Below are 26022 nucleotides of genomic sequence, written 5' to 3' on the forward strand. Positions count from 1 at the left end.
TGAACCCATTACTCCATAACTTGGTATTGTCTGTCTATCTAAGGTTGTACTTAAAATGTCTCACATTCTTAGTGACAGTGTCCTTTGCTTTACAGAAGCTTCTCAGTCTCAGGAAGTCCCATTTATTCAATGAGGCGCTTAATGTCTGTGCTGCTGGGGTTATACGTAGGAAGTGGTCTCCTGTGCCCATGTGTTGTAGAGTACTTCCCACTTTCTCTTCTATCAGGTTCAGTGTGTTCGGGCTGATATTGAGGTCTTTAATCCATTTGGACTTGAGTTTTGTGCATCACATTCTTAATAATGCCCTTTCTTCTTTCTCAGAAGCTTAAACACTCTCAAATATGTTTATTGTATTAGTCAAAGAATAGTTTTGCTTTCCTTTGCCTGGTCTTGAACTTTGCACCAACAGAGTGTGAACAGATGGATTTTTGTTGTGCTTTCAAGTCCGAGTTGTGTTTCTTTTGTACATTTCCTAGGAAGCGCGAATGTGATCACGATTAACAAAACCATGAATTGCCTTTCTTCTCCTGGCCTCCCTCAAAGCAGCCAGAGACACATTCTAGTGTGTCTTTTTTCTTTCTCTTTTTGGATTTTCGAGACAGGGTTTCTCTGAGTAGCTCTGGCTGTCCTAGAACTCACTTTGTAGACCAGGCTGGCCTCAAACTCAGAGATCTGCCTGCCCGTACTTCCTAAATGCTGGGATCAAAGGTGTGTGCCACCACTGCCCAGCACGTTCCAGTGTCTTAATGGGATTATCCTCCCTATCAAATGCTGTGCCAGTTGGCTCCGTTTAGGAAAATGAGTTTACTTCTTGATCTATGGTCACTGGGTTTCTGTATTGGAATGGGAGCTAACTGTCACCTTCATTTATAAATGGCTGCCCAGATAAGGCTGTTTAGCATCTTCTCAGGACCCAGTTCCCTATTCCATCGTACGGAAAGAACGCTGACCCTTCCTTCATAAGAGCATCTGTGAAATCTATTGCTCCTTCACTCAGCACTGGGGATGGCATCCATTCCTAAGTTACTGCATGCTGGTGCAGCTGCTTCTGCCACCCTGACCTGACCTTCTCTGTCCTCAGTTTGGAGGCAGCAACCTATTCAGATGCCCAATGTCAATCTGTGCATGGCACATTGGGACTCAACACTCTTGGAAGGTACTTTTCCGTTGCCATGGGGAGGGAGTGCTTAATGTTTCCCCAGAAAGGAGAAAAGATATTATTTTCTCTTTCCTCTTTCCAGATTCTCTTTTTGTTGGTGGGTTTCCATGAGAGCAGATTACTAGCGTCTTGGAGGTAGGATGTTGGTACCAGGAGAGGAGCCATGGGGTCGCTGCTTCTCTGGGGCTCCTATTGAGTTCCCTTGAATCAAGTTTTGGTCTGAAGGCTGACATGAAGTAGCAAACTGAAGGAGCCATGCCGTTCTGAACTCAGGTGCCCACTAAAGATTCAGAGGTGTTGACTTCATTCAGAGATGAAGTCATGGGAACAGATTGAGAGAGTAACTCCTTTGTTTCGTTTCCCAGGCTAGAACAGGGCAGGATGGGGGAAGGGCCACTTGGAAAGGAGCCCTGGACCTTTAACTGCTTTCTGTACCTTCCAGGGCTCACAGAGAACTTGACAGGGTAACCTACTTGGTCCTTTAGGGAGTCCTGACTCATGTTGGATCAGCCATGGCTCCCACTTCTTTTGCAAGGATGAGAGTGTCTGGCCAATGGTTCTTTTCTCCTCTCTCCTCTCTGCACTGTTCTGTGGCCATTCCACCTTGGTAGGGGAAGCCTGCAGAAATATAGGTCTATAGACTGGGGAAGAAAATGTGCTACTTTGGTTAAAATGCATTTCAAAAGCCAGTCACAGTAATATATGTCAGCGAGTATATTTTAGAAAGCCATTTGCTTAGAAAATGGGACTTTCTATGAATGTGTAATTATAAAGAAATACTTCATATAGGTTAGAAAGAATGACTCGAGCTTGAAAGGGTCATGATTAGGGTTCTTCAAGCTTGCAATGTACTAACTGAGACATCTCCTCAGCCTCCAAGACTTAAGTAATTGAGTAGTGACATAAGGTTTGGGAAAATTCTGCCTTTTGCAAGAATATGGATGAATTTGGAGACATTATATTAAATAAAATGAACACGGCACAGAAAGAAAATGGACCTGTGTTCTGAATTATGTATAGATTCTAAAACAGCCAGTCATAGACCAGAAAGAATGGTAGCTGCCAGGAGCTGAAGGGGTAACTTGGGGGAGATGGTCAGAGAACACACATTTTAAATGGGCTGAAGAAGTTCAATAGACCTGTCAAGTAATTTTGTGATTGTAATTAATAATAATGTATTATGCATATGAAAATTGCTAAAGTGGTTTTTAGATGTTTCCATCTAAAAATATGTAAGGTAATTTATATGTCAATTCATCCAACTCAGATGCCCCATAAAAGATTGTTGTGTAACAGAAATACATCTTTAGATCTGTTAAATTAAAAATCAAAGAGAGAAGTTGGTTTTTCAGACAAGTTTTCAGAGGCAGTCAGAGCGGGGAGGGCACGGGATGCTCCAAGCGATAAGGCTATGTGAGCCAGAGGTGGACTTCAGTGAAGGAGCGGAGGGTGGAGAGATGCAGATTGCAAGGAGATGGACCACAAGGAGGAGAAGGAGGGAGAGTGAAGTCAGCTTTCCTAGAGATGCCAACAAAGATGGGAACATGCAAATGATGGCGGCCTGGCTGTGACGTTTCAGGGGGGACATAACTGGGATAATCCATCTATCATCAGGATCCTCATGATTGGATCCTTCCTATTAAACACATGAGCCCTTTGGGGTACATGCTACATCCAACCCCTAGCACCTCCAAACCTGCCCTCCCAGAGTAGCAGACCTGACCTTTACTGAGAGGTTGGCACTGTCATCCATGCGCTGTTCTATGCACTTAGGCTGCATCCTCCCATCCTCAGAGCAAGCTCTGAGTTAGATATCATTCATGTTGCCTGTTGACAGTGGAGCAGACTCAGGGCAGAAGGGATAAGTCAATGCTCCCCCCAATTTCACTGAGCAAGTACACAGCACAGCCAGCTATTCCCAGTTGATTTGATTCTTCAGCTCCAGCTAACTAGAACCACCGATTCTTAATTCCAAATATAGGAGGGTCCTGACAGAGCCTTTACAGTAAAAACTGGTGAGTGGGGCCAATCTGGAGAAAGAGGGTTGCTGGGGACACACTCTTGAAAGATGGATCTCGCCCCCAATCTCTCCCCCTCTGCCTCCTATTTTTCAGAAGGTGAGTAGCCTCCTCTGTCATACTTTCTCACCGTCATGATGCTCCTCATCACAGGTCCAGAAACATGGAGCTCGCTGACCCTGGAAGGAAACCTCTGAGACCATGAACCCAGAAGAAATGCCTCTTCCTTAAATGGATTTTCTTAGACATTTGTTACAACGATAAAGAGCTGACGAGGTGGGCAAGGAAGCAAAGTGCCCATTGGACAAGAGTTTAGAATCTGCAGAAAGCAGACCATGGCCTAGAGATGTTTCCTAGGATCTGCTTAAATGCCCACAATATAATCCTTCATCCTTTCTTCTATTTCCTAGCTTGAACAGCAGTTCAACTCTTGTGATCTCATTCTAACTAATGGTGCAGGGGCTGGCAGGATGGCTCAGTGGGTAAAGGTGTGTGATGCTAAGTCTGACAGCTTGACACACACACACACACACACACACACACACATATTGGAATGAGTGGGTCGACTCCTGCAAGTTGTCTTCTCATCTCTGTGGTATATGTGCCCTCCCCATGTGCTAGTTGGTTTTTGTCAAGTCAACACAAGCTAGGGTTCTCCAGAAAGAGTGAATCACAATTGAGAAAAGGCTTCCCTAAGATTAGCCTGCGGGCAAACATGCAGGGGGGGGCATTTTATTAGGTAATGATTGATGTGGGCGGGACCATCCCTGAGCAGGGGGTCCTGACGTGTGTAAGAAAGTAAACCAAGCAAGCCAAAGAGAGCAAACCAATAAACAGTGTTCCTCCGTGGCTTCTGCTTCGGTTCCTGCCCTGAGTTCCTGCTCTGACTTCCCTCAGTGACAGACTGTAATCTGTAATCCATTGCTGAGGAGAATTACAGCAGGAACGCAGGACAGGAACCGGAGGCAGGAAGTGAAGCAGAGGCCCTGGAGAAACACGGCTTAGTGACTCGCTCAGTTTACTTTCTTATGTATCCCAGAACCACCTGCCCAGAGGTGAAGCCACCCTCTGGGGTGTGTCCTTCCACATCAGTCACCAGTCAAGAAAATACAACCTGCAGACTTGATGTGGGAAAATCTGAGGGAGGCATTTTCTTAGCTGAAGTTCCTCTTGGCAGATAACTCTAGGTCATGTCCAGCTGGCAAAAACAAGCCAGAACAAGTGGCTCTGGGCTGACTTGACATGCTAATACATTACTATTAAACCGTAACCTTTCCTTTCTTGTTTACTCTCATGATCTCATATTAATATTGTAATCGCCGTCTACAACATAAATAACTTTATCAATCCCACAGCCTTTAAAAATTAAAATGCTTTAAAAGTTTTTTTTTTGTTTTGTTTTTCGAGACAGGGTTTCTTTGTAGCTTTGTAGCTTAGACCAGGCTGGCCTAGAACTCACAGAGATCCGCCTGCCTCTGCTTCCCAAGTGCTGGGATTAAAGGCGTGCGCCACCACTGCCCAGCTAAAAGTTCAATTTCCTAAAAGCATCCAAAGTCTCCAAGTTCATTCCCTCAACTGTGGGCTCCTGTAAAATCAAAAATAAAATGTATACTTTGTTACTCCAAGAGGGAGGAAGTGGGGCATGGTTACAATCAGATCAAAGCAAACTAAAAATTTAACAGTGTAAAAAGTTTAGTCCTTCACGCCTGGTACTCGCCTTCACCAAAGGCCTCTTCTGGGTTCTCTTCAGGCCCCATGTGTTGGGCCTCAGCTCTCCACGGCTCCTTTGTTCTGTGGCTTTTACTGCAACCGAGTCTCTTCCCTTCAACAGACTCTCCCAGCCTCTCTACAGAGACCCCAGCCCTGACACAGATGCCAAGTCTCAGCTTCTCTCCATGACCCATTCATGCCTTTAAGACCAGTACCACATGGGAGACTCTCACACATTACCAAGTCTGACTGCCAGCATGGGATTCAGCCTTGGGCCCCTCTGGACCACAGCTTCCATGTACTGACCCTGAGAAAACACTTTCCAGAAGACTTGGCAGCAGTGATGATGGCCTCTCCTTAATCACAGGTGAGTTTTCAGTCCCAGCTGAGCGACACTGTCTCAGCAAAGGGTTCACTCTAGTGGTTCTGGTAATCACAGTCGATTTGATTCCTCAGCCCCAGCTAACCAGAATCACAGATTCTTAATTTAGCGTATAGGAAGGCACCGGTAGGGCCTTAATGGGGCTCCGAAAGTCCCCCCTGAAACTTCGCAGCTAAGCCTCCATCATTTGCGTTTGCTCTCAACACTCGTCTCTCCCAAGAACAGTCCAGTGAGCTCTGAGCACCTGACGGCTGTCCTAAGGCAAAGTTCAAGGCCACCAAAATCCACGGAAAACAGTCAAGTCTGGCTTGCATTCCTTCACTACCTGGTACCAATTTCCGCCTTAGGATTTTACTGCCCACAAACCATTTTGTCATATGAGGTTCCTCTTTCTGGATAACTGTAGTTTGTATCAAGTTGACAATAAAACCAACCAGGACAGACACACCACCCTCCCCACAAACAAATACATGTGAAATGTTAAACACTGGGGTGAATTAGCCAGACAGGATCTCGTTTGGAGCAACGACCCCATTCCTGCCAGTGTTGTTATTATATTAACTTTGTTTGGCCAGCCACTGTATCATGGTGCCTTCCTACAGCCCATCCTGTCTCCTAGTTTTATTTTCTGCTTGGTGGTCGACACAAAGAAGCATCATGCATGGCTCTTGCTTGCGGGGAACTTTCCAGATGCTTGTATTAAAATGTGGCTTTTCCAAGTCCGTGTTTAGAAGCTTTTGTTCCAGTGGAATGAGAAAAGGTAAAAATAGCTCGAGCAGGCATTTCAGAGGGGCCTCGAATTGTTCTTTGCTCATTTTTCTTCTTAGGTTGTGAATATCTTTTGCTTCCACAAAGAGACAAAAGGAAAGTAAATTCCTCACAGTGGCGAATTCTCTTTCCGCCTGCTGGTACACCATTGCTTCTATAGAATTAGCGTGGGGAAGTGGGGGAGCCTGTTTTCATAGAAATCCTACTCTCTTTTGTGGTTATTGACTTTCTCGCTGTACGTTCCATGTCAGCGAGGTGAGTGAGCGTGTAGGAAGGGGTGCACACACTCGTGGTGGGGTCTCTCAGGGCTGTGCTTGGCCCCAGCATTAAATACCAGTCACGAATCCTGCCGACCTGGTTTTTCCTTGTCAATTTTCTCAGAAAGTGACAGGATTGAGGTTCTTTATGGAGAGGTGCCTGTGACTCCCAGCAAGCCTGTGGACAAAGCTCCTGTGTAGGTGCTGGTGTGGCCTTGATGAATGACATGTTCTCCGTAACCCCGAGGAGTCGGAGTCCACCATGATAAACCCGAGTGCGCGCCCCCACCCCCCAACACCACCTGCCATTGGCCGTGTTGGCTTGATGGGGTTTAAGGAGATTATCAGTCTGCATCTCCTGAAGACATCTCTTTCTTTGTTTATTCTGTGACCATGCTCCTGGATAACAGACTGTAAAGCATCAGCTCACCCTGAACAGACAAGATGGCGGGAAGGATCCCTCCTGAAAGTGGAGAGAATTTTGCCGAGTGGAGGAGGGGAAGCGGTATGCTAGACACAGCTGCAATTGCTTGGTTGGGCCTTGCTTTGAGGGAGTCATCACTTATGAGTGGTGCAGAGGAAAGCTCCACCTGGCTGTTCCTCCTGTGGGCAGTTAGCATGTCATCTCCATATTAGCGTCCATGGATACACGCAGGAAACACGGGCAGTTGAATTCCAGGGTCTCCGAGGGCAGATACAATCACTCTTGGCTTTAGACTATTCTTGGGGTCTTAGAGCCATTGTTTTAGGGGAGTCTCTGCCATTTTGATAGATTAGGAGGCTAGTGGGCTGTAGTCATCGTCATTTTATGGTTTTATATTTATAACTTTTGGTTTCCCGTCAGAGCTATTGTTTATTCACTGTCTCCCCCTTGCCAGGGCCTTCGCCTTTTTCAGTTAATTCTCATCTAAGACCTAAGAGATCTGAACAGAAGCCAAGGAGAGGTGACAGCCCTGCTAGGGAGAACTGTGAAACATCTCTCTTGATGGCTCAAATAGCTGTCAGTCGGGACTGCTATGCCACTGTTAGACCTTACTACTATATTTAAATAAAAAAAACCCTAAAGTCATGTGATTGCATTAGTGCCATTGGAGTTTATCTGTACTGCCTATGTGCAGGTACCCAAAACGGCCAGAAGAGGGCATCAGATTCCCTAACTCTCTCGGAGCCTTAGATCATTTTAGACCAACTGAGGCTCAAGAAAGACTGGGCCATTTGATCTAAGAGTAATTGCTAGTCAACTAGAAGGCTGGGCTTGGACCTCACGTTTGAGGCCCCCCCCCCCCCAGGTGGAGCCATACAGAAGTTCTTCTCTGGCCCGTCTTCAGTTTCCTACAGGAGAGAAGACAGGCTGTGTAAATGCTTACAGCAGGCCCAGACAAACGAAAGAACACAAATCTTAACTCTTTTAATCCACCTTCATTTGCCTCGCTCAGCGCACCTCTATAACAGTTTTATGCCAATTGATTCTTCATTCTAACTTTGTAACAAAATGATTATTTTTTTGTACATGCAACTTATTAAAAAAGATAATTATCTCAACTAGGCCAAGATATATGTGTGATTAAAGGAGATGACATATTATCAAAGAGTTTTATAGTTCTCATCTAAAGAGTTTATAGATTATCTTATAAAATCCATCAATCATGTTATTTATTGCAGCACTGGGCATTGAATGTAGGGCCTCTTGCATATTGGTTTATTATTGACAGGGCTGGGTGGGACTTAGTGGTAGAATACTTGCTTAATGTGTACAAGACCCTAGGTCAATCTCAGTCCCTAGCAACACACCACACCACACACACACACACACACACACACACAATCAAGGCAATGTTAGGTTTAGTCGTATGTAACCTCTAAAACCAACCTAAACATATTCAGTGGACATTTTCTTCTCTTTTCCTTTTGATGGCAACAGGTTTAGCTGTAGTAACCAGTTGGTAGCTATTTCTGAATGTCGTCAGATCCCTCTGCTCCCAGTGACCATAATGGCATACTCACAGACTGGGTACAGTGTAAGCAAGTTTATTTGGCTCCTGGTTCTGGAGCTTGTTGTTTAGAGTAGAAGGTCTGTATCTGGCGAGGGCCTTCCTGTTGCTAGATCCCTGGCTGAGTGTGTTATATGGGGAGAAAGCAAGCAGGAGATTGGCAAAATCAGCTGCTCCTAGCAGAGGACCCCTGAGCATCAACCCGCCCACTCTCAGGTAACTCCAAGAGTAGCGCCCTCAGGACCCAGTTACATCTGATGTCTCAGCTCCTGCTCCTGTTGCTAGGCAATTCCATCTCAGCACGAGCTTTGGGGCCTCAGCATCCAGGAGATGTCACACACTGTGTGAGGGCAGCAGGTAGCTGAGGGGAGGGGTGCAGAAGTAGTTTTACCTATACATTCCCCGTTTGCTCCATTTACTCTTTACCCCCAGTCCCCCCACGGGATTTTTACCCCCGTCAGAGGCCTGTTCATGATCTCAGTTCTTGTTCTTCTCTCATCTACGCTTTTCTTCAGTCCCACCCTCCGCCATTCCACATTAGAAAGCCAGGGAAGGGCGGAGTAGAGGGGGTGGGGCTTAGACCTTTCCAGTGAGAGCCAAGCCCTGCCCCAGTGACTGCGTGCTCCTTTCTCCAGAAGGCATTGGTGAGTGAGCTAAAGCTTGGTGACACAGAAAGAGGACCTAGTAAGGTTTGCAAGGAAGGAAACCGACATGGCGTGCCCTCATCAGCACCTCGGCTGTGACTTGATGAATAAGCAGGGTTTGGCCCCTTCAGGGTGGCTGCTGGTTTGCTCCAGTCCCTTAGGCAGCCCCACCTCTCTGCAGGATGCTGCTTCTTCACCAGTGACAAAGGCCTTCTTCCTCTGTGCCCTAAGTCCTGGGATGTTCACTCCATGTCTCACACAACTCCACTTGGCTCGGTTCTGCCCTATTTAAAGCCTCCATTCATTCTGCTCAGTAGTTTTTTACATGCCCAGAGCTGCTCCATTCATGACTTTCTCTGCTCAGTTTCTTTTCTCTTTGGAGATTCTGCTTTTTGTCCACCTGCCTGTGCTTCCCTGCAGCAGGACAATCTCAGTACTATTCTGTGAACTTGGAATTAATTTTCTCTCCCTCCTCTCTCCCTCCCCCTTCCTTTGTATCTTGCTGAGACATACAGGCTGGTCCTGAACTCTGCCCTCCTGCCTCACCTCTAGAGCGATGAGATTCTTGTAGGAAGGACAAGGACATGGAACAACAGAAGCAGGATATTGGATCACAGGCTGGAAGTCACGGTTGTTGGCTGTGACGTTTGTGGTTGCTCGGTGTATTCGTCTCTTTTCTGTGGCTGTGGTAAAAACAACACAAAACCTGGACGAAAGCAACTTAGGAGAGAACGCTTCCTCTAGCCCACAGTTCCGGGTTCCAATCTATCGTTTTGGGAACGCGAAGGTGGTAGGAGCTTGAAGCAGCAAGTCACATCTCATCCACAGTGGAGAAAGGAGAGAAATCACTGGTTGTATGCCGGCTGAGCACTGGAAATCTGGATTGCCTCAGGAGGTAGCCAGTTCATGGATCGTCCTTTGCTAGGATAAAGCATCTCCCATTTGATAGGCCCTTAATATTTCTTTTAATTCTTTACTTATGAAAACAGGAGAAGGACTGGGCTAGGTCTTGTTCCTACAAAACAGGCCCTGAGGTCTGGAGGTGGAAATGGTTAAGACTTGGTTTATTTTTAGAAGAGAGAGCCTTGCCTTCGGGAGGCCGAGTGACACCTGCTGAAGAGTGGGGAGGATTCTCTTCCCTGGGGCCACAGGAGCTGGATTTATAGCTAAGAATTCCGGCAGCACTGCCTGGCACTGCCATGTCACTGTAGAAATAGGGGCTCTTTCAGCTTGTGGGGTTTGAGGGCAAAGCAGCAGCTGTTTGGTGTGAGAGAGTCTACAGTGGATTGGGAATAGCAGAGGTGTTTTGAACCCCGAGTTGCCCTTTTCAGGAGGCTGTAAACACACAGCTTGAGCTAGGACCTGGCTCCAGTCTTCCAGCTGGAACAACACACCATGAGGAAAGGAAGGGAGTTGTGTTCTTTTGTTGACTTGTTTGTGGGTCCAAAATTAATAGGATGGTTAGGATGGAGGGTCACACATGACACAGAAATGGGCCAAAAGGAAATAAATTGATGCCCCGGGAAGGACTTCCTTTCTCCCATGACCCTAGCATTTGCAAAGTTGGCTAAAGAATGGCCCTGATCAAAGTCCCAGAGACCCACCACTGACTATAGACACATAGCCTTCTGTAGTTTCCCAGCTGCCCAGACTCAAAATAACTACTCAGAAACTATATTATTTGCAATATTGCTTGGCTAATAGCTTAAGCATATTTCTGGCTAACTCTCATATCCTAAACTAACCCATCTCCATTAATCTGGGTATCGCCACATGGCTGTGGCTGGCTTACCAGGTAAAGTTCTGTCTGGTGTCTGTCTCTGATGGGGCTACATGGCGTCTCCTGACTCTGCCTACTCTCTCTCTATACCTTTTCCAGCCTGGCTATATTCTGTTAAGCCATTGGCTGAAAGCAGCTTCCTTATTCATTAACCAATAAAAGCAACACATAGACAGAAGGACCTCCCACCCCAGGCTTCCCTGAGTTTTCCTCCAGCGCACACTGAACACACAAGGATGCCCCCGAACACAAGCTCATTCTCAGACCCAGGCTGAATGTGTGTGTGTGTTCCACATGGGAATTTACTTTTCCCATCTTTGAGTCGGAAGAGGGTCAGGAGACCTGCTCTTCGCCAGGTAACTGAGTCTACAGGGGTTTCCAGATGAACGAGCTGTGTGAGACCAGAAACAAGGGGAAGGTTATTTCAATTTCAGGGTGGACTAGATCTTGTGAGCTTGTTTGCTTCACACCTCCCCCGCCCTCCGTGGTGAAAGATTCTTTTCTCCTGGAAGCTGGAGGCTCACCTCAGCGACCTGGAACTTGTTGGGCCTGAGGAGCTGGCATTGGAAGAGGTGTTTGAGTTTGAGGTACTGTGTTTAGGACCGTGGAGGACGTGGTTGAGATGGACGAGCACATTGAGGCAGAGGCTCTTCAGTTGTTCATTTAAACAGCTCTGAGTGAAGGACACGTGGCACAGTGGTCGCGGCTGGGTACAGAACAGGAGATGTGTGTGGGCTGTGAGAGAGGCTGGTACACTAAGAGAATCATAGTAACGGTGTGGTCAGAGCCTGGAAAGGGTTGGTGGGTTCCGCCCCTAATTCCTGCTCAGTTACAAACTGGAAAAGCAATTTAAGTGAAAGCCTGCACTCCCTCGACATTCAGCTACAGATGTGGTGTGCTATGTCATTATTTATCCTGTCCCCAATGTAGAAATAATAAAAATGTCTGAGCAGGATGGAGATTGTGTAGGTAAACAAAATGTAAGATATCCTTGTAATGGACTCTCATTTAACCATGGAAAGGAAAGAAATTTGGGTATATATCACAATTGGATAAACCCTGAGAAAATGTTGCTGGGTCAAAGAAGTGAGATTCAAAGATTCTGTGCTGCCTGACCGTGTTTGTGGGAAAAGTCCAGAATAGACAAAGCCACAGACATAGAAAGTTTGTTAGTGGCTCAGGAAGGTTGAGCAACGTGGAAGAAAGGACAGTGGTTGGTAATGGATATGTGGCATCTTTGTCAGTGATGGAATGTTCTGGAATAAGATAGTCAAACTGGTTGTCCAACCTCAAGAATATGTTAAAAATAACCTTAGAGTTATGCTTTTTAAAGATCTTTATCTAATAAAATGACATCTATTTAATTAAAAATTTGAGACAAATAATCTGTATTTCAAGTGAGTCCTGGTTTTTGGTAATCTTTGTGTAGAAAGACTTACAACTATCTACACTGTGGAGTGATTCCAGGGCTCTGCCAGTGGCTCCGTGGACAGGGGTCAGCTTTTCTCTTGTGTCATCTGACTTGTGTTTTCTGTATATTAAGACTTGTGACCTTGATAGTAGGTGATTATGTTAAGTATCACCTTGCTTGTCATTTAGGTTATCCAGTAGGAATGGAGCTTCAGGAAGTTAATTTGACCTATTTTCAGAATGTCTGCATCCATGTAGGTTGAGCAGAGCAAATTCTGCTTCTCATCCCTCCTATCTATCTATCTATCTATCTATCTATCTATCTATCTATCTATCTATCTATCTATCATCAATCTGTCTATCAACAATCTATCTATCTATCTATCTATCTATCTATCTATCTATCTATCTATCTATCTATCATCAATCTGTCTATCTATCAACAATCTATCATCTATCTATCTATCTATCTATCTATCTATCTATCTATCATCTATCATACTTGTATGTGTGTGCACATGTGAGTGCCATCGGATGCTTATAGAAGTTAGAGCTGGGAGGTGGTGGTGCACATCTTTAATTCCAGCTCTCTGGAAGCAGAGGTAGGTGGATCTCTGAGTTCAAGGTCAGCCTGGTCTATAGGGTGAGTTCCAAAATAGGCTCCAAAGTATACAGAGAAACCCTGTCTCAAAAAACAAACAAAGTCCCAAACAAATAAACAAACACACAGACCCCCACAAAAAAAAACAACAAAAAAATAAGTTAGAAGACACTAGGCAGTGGTGGCCCATGCCTTTAATCCTAGCACTTGGGAGGCAGAGGTAGGTGGAGCTCTTTGAATTTGAGGCCAGAGGTCAATCTGATCTACAGAGTGAGTTTCAGGACAGCCAAGGCAGTTACACAGAGAAACCCTGCCTCAGAAAACCAAAAAACAAAACAATAACAAAAAATCAAAACAAACAAGCAACCCCCCAAAACAAAAACCAAATAAATAAGCAAAACCAAAGCAAAGCAAAGCAAAAACAAAAACACATGCATTCCAAGGATTTAACTCAGTCCATCAGGTTGGGGTAACAAGTGTTTTACCAGCTGGGCCATTTTTCTAGCTCCCCAAATCATGCTTTTTAATAATCCCTTATAATGCGGCTTATAGACTTACTGGTGGAACTTTTCTTAATTAAACTTTTTTTCATACAGTAAATTTTGATTATATTTCCCTCAAACCCCTCCCAGTTCTCCCCCATCTCCCTACCCACCCAATTTTATATACCCCCTCTTTCAAAATAAAAGCAAAAACTAAAACATTTCTCACACAAAAATCTTCCCAAAATGAAAATCAAAACCAAAACGAAAAAGACCAATAAGATGAAAAGTACCAAAACAAAACAAAGGAAACAAAAAGTCCATAAAAAAATTGTGGGGTCTGTTTTGGGCTCCTGGGCATAGGGCCTGCCCCAGAGTGGGGTTAATAAGCCCATGAGCCCCTGTTGGAGAAAACTGATCTTCCCTTTGCCAGGATTATCAACTTCAGATAGCTTCTGGATTAGGGGGTGAGATCTCCGTGTTCATTTCCCTCTCTTAATACTGGGACTCCATCAGACCTGAACGTATGCAGAACCTATGTATGCTGCCGTAGTCTCCTCTGTGACTTCACACATGCACAAATGTTGTTGTCTAAAAGACACTGTTTCCTTGGAGTCACCTGTCACCTCTGGCTTTTGCAGTCTTTCTGTCTCCTCTCCCATGTGGGACCCTAAGCCCTGAGGGGAGAGGTTTGATGAAGGCGTCCAATGAAGAACCGAGGGGTCCAAAGTTTCTTACGCTCTTTGTAATGTCCAGTTTTGGGTCTCTGTATTAATTCCCATCTACCGCAAGAAGAAGGCTGTCTGAGGTGGGCTGAGTGAGGCACTGATCTACAGGTAGGGCAGAATGTTCTTAGTCACAATGATGACTTTAGTAGAGTAATAGTTTCCCTAGGCCCATGACCTAGCCAGTCTCGGGCTCTTGGCCACTTTTTGCAGTGTCAGAGTTCCATCTCATGGAGCGGGCTTCAAATCCAGCAAAGAATGTGTTTGGTTATTCCCACAACATTTGTCTTAATATTGCACCAATGTACATGTCAGGCAGGGCATATGGTTGGGTGATATTGATAATTACCTTTTTCCCCTGCTAGTGTGTAGAACACCTCCCATCACTATGAACACCAGTCAGTAGTAGTGAAGCTTCTAGTTGGGCACCAGCTGGACATCTCATGTTCAATGACATAAGTGTCTTCACTAATAGAGCCTCACTATCAGGTTATAGACAGAAACCAATAGCTTTGGCAATATCCTGTGATGTTTGGAGGTTAGTCAATGGCTCAACAAGATGTAACATATTCCAGACACTGGAAGGTTTTGTTTGTTTGGTTTTTTTTTTCTTGGAACAAAATGTCTAGCTGGAGCATTGTCTCCCCTATTATTTGGTGACTGCATTTAGATTTTTTCCCTACATGAATATGTTTTAAGAGGCTTCTACAGTTGAAGGTTTCCATATGGTTTTCCAAATGCTCGTTAGTGTTAGGTGTCTTCTCCCCTTCTCTCCCATCCCCCTACCTATATAGGCCTCCTATTCTAGTTTCCATTTATTTCTCCCTAGCACTGAATTGTTTCCCCTTTCTTGGGGGGTCCTCTCCTTTCTCCTTAGTCTCCTAGTATGTACCTAACTTCCATGGCCATCTGGATTGCCCACATACTGGAAGCTTAAATGCTAACATCCACACATAAGAGAAAGCACCCAACATTCTGGTTATTTTGCTCAAGATGATTTTTTTTCTTGCTGGATTAGAGCATTTTTTTTTTACACATTTTCCTGAAGCTGGAGCATTATCTGGCTCAGGCAAGTGACAGTGACCACAATCAGGTTGTCAGAGGTGGAGGACATACAGGTATGCGCACGCATGCACACACGCACACACACACACACACACACACACACACACACACACACACACACACACGGTTACTGTAATCCATTCTGGAGACCAAGGAAGTGCTGATGATACACTAGTGCATGTCAAAGGGCTTTGCTTGTTTTTGAGACAGGGATTCACTGTAGTCCAGACTGGTGTCAAACTGTCAATGCTCCCGCCTCAGCTTTCCAAATGCTAGGAGTCATGAAGCCAGACTTCAAAATATTTCTCTTTATTTTTTTGAATAATACTGGCTTTACAAAGTACCGAACAGCTGGGATTAGAGAGATGGCTCAGTAGTTAAGAGCACTTGTTGCTTTTCCAGAAGACCCACTTTGATCCCCAGTACCTCTGTGGTGGCTCACAACCATTTCTAAGGCCACTAGAGGATCTGATGCCCTATTCTGACCTCTGTGGGCACCGGGCATGCACATAGTATACATGCATGTAGGCAAATACTTCATACACATAAAATAAATACAACTTAAAAAATGAAAAGTACTATGCAAGCCATATTCGGAAAGTTTTAAGGAATTAGAATAGGCCAGAAACAAATAGAAGAGAAAGGGAATCCTTCAGAGCTCACTCTATGCCCTTCCCTTGGATGCACATTCTGATGATTACTTTATCTTCTCCCAGATATTTTTAAAATACGTTTGGAAAGTGATTATGGAAAGGAGGAACGAAGTTCAGAAGAAAATTCTTTTGGTCTTGTCATCGCCAGATGTGAACATCTGCTCTCTTGTTTGTGCCTCTGACCACATTAAATGTTTGGTGCCCCATCCAAATGACTGTTCCGTGGGTTTACTGAGCACTTTAATGACAAATGCGTTTAACCTTTAGCCTGGAAGCAAATGTCATGTTGTCCCTCACTCGCAGAATGTCAAGTGCTCTGCATTGCGGCTCACAGAAGTCAGCGTCAACAGCAAGAGGCTGAAATGTCTGTGTGTGCCCGAAGTGGATGGAGAATAATTGTGCACATTTGTTGCCTGGAAAACGTTTTCAAAGAGAGTTGAAGAGTGCCCAACGAGACTGTCTTTGTGCCATCTTCGTTTCATTCGGCTCATTGCTACTCTCTGTTCTAGCACTTGGCTGAAGGAAAAGCATGCCTAGCTTGAACAAAGAATATTTTATATTTTTAGCCATAATTGCCTTTGACAAGTGTATTTGGAGAGATTTTGTTGAATTCTTGTTCTGCACATATTGAGAGAATCAAGTTGTCATGTGGTTTTTCTGTTTCATTCTGTTAACATGGCGTGTCACATGGATGTGTGAATGCCGAGCCTACCTTGGACATAGTCCCCTTGGTCACACATGGTCTTTGATGTGTGCTGTTGAACTTTTTGCTGGTGTCTTTGAGGGGATTTTTTTCATCTGTGTTAATCAGAGATAATGACCTGTAGTTTTCTGTGGTGTCTTAGTCTGGTTTTGGTATCACAGAGATTATGGCCTCATAAAATGACTTTGAAACTATTTTTTGGAAGAGTATAAGAAACACTTAATCATTCTTTGATTGTTTGGTAGAATTCACCCTCAGAGTTTCCTGGTCCTTTTATTGTAGGGAGACTTTTGTTCGGTTATTCAAACTTGTATATTATTGGCCTATTCAGACTTCCTATTTAGTCTTGGAAGAATGGATGCTTCAAGGAATTTATCTAAATGGGATGGTTAGTTTTAGTATTCAACTTGACCCAATCTAGGGCCACCTAATAGAGAGTCTCAAAGAGGAACTGTCTACATTTGGCTGACCTGTGGGCTTGTCTGTGGGGGATTGTCTTGTGATGTGGGAAGACTCAGCCTACTGTGGGTATCACTATTACCTACACAGTGGTTCTGAATCTTAAATGGTTAATAGATCTGAGAGCAAGAAGCAAGAAGCAAGCAGTGTTCATTTCTCTTTCCTCTTGATTGTGAATGTGATGACTAGTGAGTGCTTCAAGTTGCTGTGACTTCCCCTCGAGAAGGTCATAACTTGAAACTATGAACTAGAAAACCCTCTTTCTTGTCTAAAGTTGCTTTTCAGAATATTTTATCACAGCAACAGAAAGAAAATCAGAACACTATAATAAAAATTCTCAATATAATGGAAGAAACTTACCTCAATACAAGAAAGATATTGATTGAAGTCCCACAGTTAACATAATGGTCAGAACCCATAGGGAGAACCCCAAAGCATGTTCTCTAAGATCTGGGACAAGGCAAAATGGTCCACTCTTACTGTTTCTGTTCAATATGTACTAGAAGTCCCAGCCAGAGCAATGATATAGAAAATGAAACAAAAGATATCAGAATTAAAATGGAATAAGTGAACACAGTTCTTTGTGAATGATACAACCCTGTATGTAGAGAATTCTAAAAACTCCATGAAACACTTTTACAAATAAATTTAGTAAAGTTAATGATATAGAATCAACATGCATCATTGGTCATATTCCCTTAATGTTTATAATAAACCATCTGGATAGAAAATTTAAAAATCCCATTACAACGACATCCCAAAAGAGGAATAAGTTTAACTAAGGAGGTAAAAACTTGTGCACAGAGAATTATAAAATATCAATAAAAGAAACTGATAAAGGACATAGTAATGGAAAGATGATTCCTGTCTATTACTTAGAAAAATTAATATTGTTATATCTATAATTCTCAGGCATAGTTACATAATCAATACAAGCAAAATTCTAGGGTAATTTTTTTTAGCAGAAACAAAAAAGGAATTCTAAAATTTGTATGACACCACACTGGACCCTAAATCGAAAAGCAGTCTTGAGAAAGAAGAACAAAATTGAAGGTGTCATGTGTTTTGATTTTAAATTTTGTTCCAAAGTAGTAGTAATGAAAACAGGCTGGCAGTAACATAAGAATGTTGAATAATGGAACAAAATAAATAAGCCAATAAGTAAGCCTATGCATACATACTCAAATAATGTTGGATGAGGGCCCTAAGAATATGTGGAAAGGAAAATCTCTCTAACAGTGCTCAGTCAACTGAGTATCCACCTGCAAAGAGCATGAAATTACATCCTTATTTTATAACAGGTTCCTCAAATCAACCAAAGACAGACTGAAGACATAAACCCAGGACTCAAAACTGGCAAAAGGGTAGGCTGGAGGTGACTTCTCCTGCAAGGAAGATCCGGAATCATACAAACAGCCTCTGCTCACTTAGGCCATCCGGGAAGAACATTGGTGCACTTGATGGATGCAATGGAAAGGCTGGAGCAGAGGCTTGGATGGATTCATAAGGAAAGGAGGAGCCCAGCAGTGGTGGTGCATGCCTTTAATCCCAGCATTTGGGAGGCAGAGGCACGTAGATGGAAGTTTCTGTCCTGCCTGGTCCCACAGCTGTTCAGTCCAAATAAAACACACAGAGACTTATATTAATTATAAACTGATTGGCCTATTAGCCCAGGCTTATTATTATTTACTAGCTCTTACAACTTAAATTAATCCATAATTCTTGTCTGTGTTAGCCATGTGGCTTGGTGCCTTTTATCAGTGAGATATTCTCATCTTGCTTACTCCATATCTGGCTAGTAACTACAGACTGATCCTTTCTTCTTCCTAGAATTCCCCTAGTCTGTTCGTCCTACCTATACTTCCTGCCTGGCAACTGGCCAATCAGCGTTTTATTAAATAAATACAAGTAACAAATCTTTACAGGGTACAAGAACATTGTCCCACAACGGAGACAGGAGGATCTCTGTGAGTTCAAGGCCAGCCTGGTCTACAGAGTAAGTTATAGGACAGTTAGGGCTACACAGAGAAACCCTGTCTCAAACAAACAAACAAACAAACAAACAAAAAACAAGAGAAAGAAAGGCGTGAAGACCTTGCATCTGCCACCCCATTGCCTCAGTTTAGAACCAGACTGAACTCAGGAAAATGCTCTATGATTAAAAAAATGCTGCTGCCAAAGGGCCCTATTTCAAGATGAGCCCTCCACCCTCGTGCCTTCCTGCTGCTGTGTGCTTTACATCCTTATTGGATTCTAGTCCTCTGGAGTGACCTTACTCCTGCAGGAACCCCAGAAGATGATGGGTACCCCTATGCCACACACATCCAGGCTTGCCGGAGTGAGCTTATCCATGCACAGCCCATGGAGCTTGGCAGGGGTCCTCTTGCTACTGTGTGACTATGTTAACATTGCCTGGGCTCTCTAGAGAGGCTGTGCAAGGGATGTCTGCTCTCTGCAGAAACCCAAGCCATTGATTATAAACCAGAAAGCTAGGTGGAGAGGATATTGCTGCACCCAGATGGAGCCAGAGCCTAGGTAGCATACCAAATAGCACCCAAGACTTGACTTCAGGAGAAAAATGTTTGTTCTGAAAATCACTATATAAAATTGGTAGTGACAACATGTGCATAAGACGTGCAAGTTTCAATAGAGGGACACAAGAAGTCTGAGCAATTAAGGAAACATGACACTTGCAAAAGAACACAATAACTACTACCAACAGATCTCGAAGAAAAGGAAATTGGTGGACTACCTGCAAAAGAACTCAAAACAATGATTCTAAGGAGACCTCCTAAGACTCAAGCGAATGCAGAAGGAGAATTCAATTAAGTCAGGAAAACAATACAAGGTCTGAATAAGAATCTGGCAAAGAGACAAAAACCATGAAAACAGTCAAAGAGGAATCTTTACCTGAAAAATTCAATAAATAAAATGAAAAATTCAATAGAAATCTTGAGCAACTGTCTGGACCAAGCAGAAGAAAGAATTTCTGAATGCAAAGGTATTTCTTTTGAGAGAACTCATCCAAGTCTCCTTCCCCAAATAAAAAGAATGAAGCATGATGTCCCTAGGCATCTGGGTCATCAGGAAATAAACACATTTTCAAATTATAGGTATTCCTGAAGAAGAAGGAAAGGGGGAAAGGCTAAGAAAATAAGTTCAACAAAATAACAGCTTCCAATGTTACTGAATATTGGGAGAGATGAGAGCAACTGGATCTGGGATCAATGGACCCCAAAGTGTTTTGCCTATTAATGGATGATCTCTATGCCGTATTGCAGTCAAGCTATCAAAAGTCCAAGCTAAAGAGAGAACTCTGAAAACAGGAAATGTGTCAAGCCACATTTAAGGGACCCTCCATTAGCTTATTCGACTATGTCTCAGCAGAAACTCTATTTAGCCCTGGAAAGAAAACTGAGTGTCAACCAAGAGCACTGAACCCAGCAAAGTGGACCTGTAGACAGGACAAGAAAACTGGCTGATGGAAGTTCTCCGGAAGTGGGAGGATAATTAGCATCATAAAGATGTATGAAACTACAGGGTCCACTCGAAATTTAGGTACACAAAAGAGAAAGAGAATCAATCCCTTCCAATACAGGAAGCCGCCAGATCACAATAGACAGAGGAAGAAAGAATCAAAGGATAATATTAATATAAAATTGCCAGAAAGAAATTATCATGAAAAAAGGAACAAGTCCTCACAAACCACCAGTCACATGGAAAGTACACAAGTAGATCACATGATCCAGTGAAAAGATGTGTGTCTCAGTTAGAGTTGCTATTGTTACGGTGAAACACCATGACCAAAAGCAAGTCGGGGAGGAAAGAGTTTATTTGGCTTACTCTTCCACATCATAGTCCATTACTGAAGGACTTCAGGACAGGAACTCAATCAGGGCAGGAATCTGGAGGCAGGAGTTGAAGCAGAGGCCATGGAGGGGTGATGCTTACTGGCTTGTTCCCATGATTTGCTCAGTCTGCTTTCTTTTTTGTTTAATTAATTAATTTTTTTCTGTCTTCCCTTTTTCTAGGCTTGTATGTATGTATGTATGTATTTATTTATTAAAGATTTCTGTCTCTTCCCCGCCACCGCCTCCCATTTCCCTCCCCCTCCCCAATCAAGTCAGTCTGCTTTCTTATAGAACCTAGGACCACCAGCGCAGGGGTAGCCCCACGCACAACAGGCTGGACCCTACCAATCACTAATTAAGAGAATGACCTACAGTCCAATCTTATGGAGACATGGTTTTTCAACTGAGGCTCCCTCCGTTCCAGTTCCTAGCTATGTCAAGTTGACATAAAACTAGCCAGCACGGTGTATGCTGGGAGAACAGCAGGACAAACACAGAGGCAAATGTAGTGAGATTTGTCTGTAAGAAACTTGCTTCACCCGCTAAGATAGTCTGAAATGAGTGGTTGGAAAGACATCCTGCACAAGCCGGAAGTAAAGCCCATCAGGAGATTCTGGTGAGGGTTTGGTCTACGAGACTTCCCAGATTGTCTTTTTCGTCCATTTGTGCCCATGACATCACACCTCCATGACGCAGCATTGGATAATAGTGTTTATCAAGGATGACTTGCACTTCATATTTATTTTTCATTTTAATTAGCATATTTTATTACATAAAATAAAGTGTTTTAATTGTAAAATCCTCATACACACATATAACGTATGATACTCACTGCCCATTACTCATTTTTCTCCCTAGGGCTTTCCTGCTGCACCTCCCTGGCTTCTCCCGCCCTCCCTGGCTTCTCCCGCCCTCCCTGGCTTCTCCCGCACCTCCCTGAGTCCTCTCTACCTTCATGTCTCTGACTTCTTGACTCTGTAGTTGAGAGAAAACATTGTCTTCTGATCTAGTTTGTGTTGCTTACCATGATGATCTCCTTTTCACACTTTCCCCCCTGCAAATGGCATGATTTGGCTTTATGCTCTGTGAGGCAAAAAGTCCCTAGTTTATCCTTCCATCCTCTGATCGGGCACAAAGGCTCATTCCTTGCACTGGCAATTGTGAACAGGGTTGAGATAAACATGGCTCTGGAGGTATCTCGATTGTGTGCTGAACTAACTCTCTAGGGTATTCGTTAATTAATTCCTTTGGCACCGTGAGTTGTAGAGCTGGATCATAAGCTAGGTCTATTTTTAGTTCTTCGAGGAACCTCCATTCTGATTTCTACAGTGGCCGGACTCATTAACGTCTGAACCAACAGGGTGCGAGGATGCCTCTTCCTCTGCATCCTTGACAGCATTTTATTCTTGGTAATGATAGCTGTTCTTGTTGGAGGTGAACTCTCTTTGCTTTTGAAACAAGGTCTCACCATGTAGTCCATCCTGCCTCAGGTTCACTAGACTCCTTCCTGCCTCAGCCTCTCCCCAGGCACTGTGGTTTCCTGAATGCGACACAATGCCCAGCTTCAGAATAGCTTTGGTTTGGTTTCTGTCGTGACTAAAGATGTTGAGCAGTTTTTCATGTTTTTTTTTCTGGGGGGGGGGTATCTGAATTTTAAAAAATGTCCTTTTAGTTCATTTGTTGGCTAGATTCCTTTTTCCCCCCTGTTTTTCATGTTTTTAACTCATTTTGTATTCTGGGTGTTGATCCTCAACTGGATGAATCTTTGTCAAGAGTTTTCTGCCCCCTCACAGGCAGACTTCTTATTCGATTGATTGGTTTCTTTGTCATGGAGGACTTTTAGCTTGGTGGGATTCCATCTGCAGCTCTTTCTAATGCTTCCAGAGTGGCCAGAGTCCTGTTCAGAATGTCATCACCTAGATCTCTCTCTGGAAGTATTTCCTCTCGGTTTCCTTAAAGTACTTTCATTTCTTACATCAGAGTTTGTCATCCATTTTTGGTTGATTTTTGTACAAGGTAAGAGATAGGGATCTAGTTATTTATTTATTTATTTATTTTCCCCCAAGACAGAGTTTCTCTGTAACCACCCTGGCTGTCCTGAAACTCTCTTTGTAGATCAGGCTGGTATCAGACTCACAGAGCTCCACCTGCCTCTGTCTCTCAAGTCCTGGGATTAAAGGTGTGCACTACCATGCCCGGCTTTGTTTCATTTTTATACATGTAAATACTTCAGTTTTTCTAAACTCCATTTGTTAAAGAGATATTTTCTCCAATGTACATATGTTTACAAACATTTATTTATTTACTTTTTGTGTATTTGTGTATGGGCCTGACTGCCTGACTGTGTACTGTATGCAAGCAGGGGCCTGTGAGGCCAGAAGAAGGTGTCAGGTTTACAGGAACTGGAGTGCAGGTGGTTGTGATTTCCTGGGTAGATGCTGAGAACCAAACCTGGGTCTTCTACATGCACTTAACTGTGGGACCAATTATACTTCTATATACCTCTTCCACTTATATTTTAAACACCTAGGTCAGTAATCGGACAGTTGTGTGGGCTTACTTACGGGTCCTCTGTTCTGTTATGTTGGTGTAGACATCGATCTTATGTGGATGACTTGATATTTTTGTTGCCATGGTTCTAGAGCAATGGTTCTCAACTTTCCTAATACTGAGACCCTTGAATACAGTTCCTCACGTTGTGGTGACCCTAACCATAAAATTACTTTCATTGCTCCTTCATAATTGTAATTTTGCTATTGCTATGACTCATAATGTAAATATCTAATTTGCAGGGTGTCTGATATGCGACTCCTGTGAGGAGGTCATTCGGCCCACAAAGGGTTGCATCCCACGGCTTGAGAACCACTGCTCTAAAGTGTAATTTGAAGTCTAATGTTTATGTACTGTATTTAGATAGTAGATTAAAAAAAACCCTCTGGAATTGTTCTTTGCTCGGGGCTGCTTTGCTCATTTGCCTTGTTTTGTGATTTTTGTGTGAATTTTGCTTTTGTTTGTCCTGTGTCTGTGAAAAATACCATTGGTATTTTGTTGGCAGCTGTATGAAATCTGGGTATCATTTTTGGTAAGAAGACCAATGCCAATCCTGCTGACCTTGAGCATGGCAGGCTTTCCTGTCTGTACTGATTTGGACATTTTCTTCATTGTTTGATAGTTTACAGTGTGGATGTCTTTTGCCTTCTTGGTTGATTTATCCTAAGTATTTCATTCCTTTTGAGGATATTATCAACAAGGTTGTCTGTTTGATGTCACTGCCAGCATGTCTGCTGTTGGGGTTTTAAAAAAGCTGTATTTCTGTTGTTTTTTTCAGTTTAGTTTATCAGATCTAAAAGTCTACAAATAGAGACAATTGACTTCTTCTCTGTTTTGTATCTTTAGTTCTTTTCCCTCTTCACTGCTCTAGGTAAAACATCAAGTACTATACTGAATGAGAATGGGATACTCTTGTCTAGTAATTTTCAAGGAAAAACTTTCCACATGCCCCTCACCCCCATTTAATCTTTCATTGACTGTGGGTTTGTCATATATGGAAATATTATGTTTGGGTGTGGTCCTTTCAGACTTAATTTAGTGAAAAGCTATGTGTTTTACCAGTCTATTTCCAGCATGTATTGATCATGTGATTTTTAAACAAGTTATGTGATGCATTGTGCTTATTGATTTGTGTAATGAAACCAGTCTGATGATGGTGTATGATCATTTGATTAACTGATTATTGTGGTGATTTGGATGAGAATCACCCCCCCAGGCTTACATAATTGAATACTTGGTCCCAGTTAGTAGAATTGTTTGAGGTGTAGACTTGTTGGAGAATGTGTGTCACTGGGGGTGGGCTTTGAGGTTTCAAAAGCCCACATCTGGCCCAGTGTTTCTGTCTCTCTGCCTGCTGCCTATGGGTCAGGATGTAAAGTTCCCAGCTACTGCTTCAGTGCCATGCCTTCTGCTTCCTGACATGATGATCTAGACTAACCCTCTGAACTGTGAGCAAGTTAAATGCTTCCTCTTATAAGAGTCACCTCGATCATGGTGTCTCCTCGCAGCAACAGAAGAGTAACAAAGACTGAAGTTGGTAACAGGGACATTGCTATCACAGCCCTAACCATACTGCTTGTTGGAGGACTGCGGACGATGTTGGGATTTTGGACTAGAAAGGCAGTTGAATGTTTTAAGTGGGGCTTAGTAGGACATCCTATTAGGAGCATGAAAGACAGCAGTGCTGAAGGAGACATGGACTGTGGGGTTTCAGAGGGGACTGTGGGGTTGGGAAGAATGAATAGTATCAGCTGACTTAGAGATCGTCTTTGTGATATTTGGCAAAAAACAAACAAGTAGACAACCAAACATGTGGCTACTCTTTGCCCTTGTCCTAAAAAAATCTGCCTGAAGTTAATGGATTAACGGTATTGTTAGAGGAGATTTCAAGACAGCCTAGTATTGACTGCGTCCTGTGGTTATTGGTAGTCTCTCTCCCACAGATCTACAGTGGAAAGGAGCAAGTAAGCCAAAGAGAAACCCAGCGTGGATAGTTAGAGGAATGAAAGAACACCAGGAAATGTAATATTGGAGCCAAGTCCTGTACTCAAGGAGACAAAAACTGTAAGAATGGATGATTAAAAATGAAAAAATAAAAGGCATGGTGCACTCGGCAAAAGCCAGCTAAGCTTCCAGCTTATGAGAAAGAACAAAAGGAAACCTTAAGCAGCAAAGGAAACCATAAGCAATGGAAAATTTATGCAAATGCAAATGGTTCAATGAACCAGCAAGCAGAAGAACTGGGCAGCTTATGCCACATGGTTCTGGATTTAGAGCCAAGAAGGATACAGGGGTTAAGGAATCTTCCTCTGAGGTCAAGGAAATCCACTGAGGCAAAGCACGTAGGGGAGGAGTCCCCACATCGAGTCCTGGAGAGCCCATTGTGTGAAACTATGAAAGTGGATTTTGGATTATGTTGGAGAACCCAAAATGTTGGAGATGCCAGAGCTGCAAGACAAACTGCTCACAGGAGAGCTGCTAACAAACTGTATAAACACACACACACACACACACACACACACACACACACACACACACACATCTATCTATCTATCTATCTATCTATCTATCTATCTATCTATCTATCTATCTATCTATCTATCTATCTATCGAAAGAGAGAGAATGTTGCAGTCAGCAAAGCTGAAAGTGAGGAATCATCTAAGACCTTGGGCACTGGACTGGACATAGAGCTGCAGAACTGGAGTTTTCCCTGCTGGATTTTGTCCTTACTTTGGCCCAGTATTTCCTACCATGCCGTCATCCCTTCCTTTTGGAATGGTAGTGTACATCCTGTGACGTTGTAGGTTCGATGT

Source organism: Microtus pennsylvanicus, chromosome 15 (assembly GCF_037038515.1).
Source record: "Microtus pennsylvanicus isolate mMicPen1 chromosome 15, mMicPen1.hap1, whole genome shotgun sequence".
Classification (NCBI taxonomy): Eukaryota; Metazoa; Chordata; class Mammalia; order Rodentia; family Cricetidae; genus Microtus; species Microtus pennsylvanicus.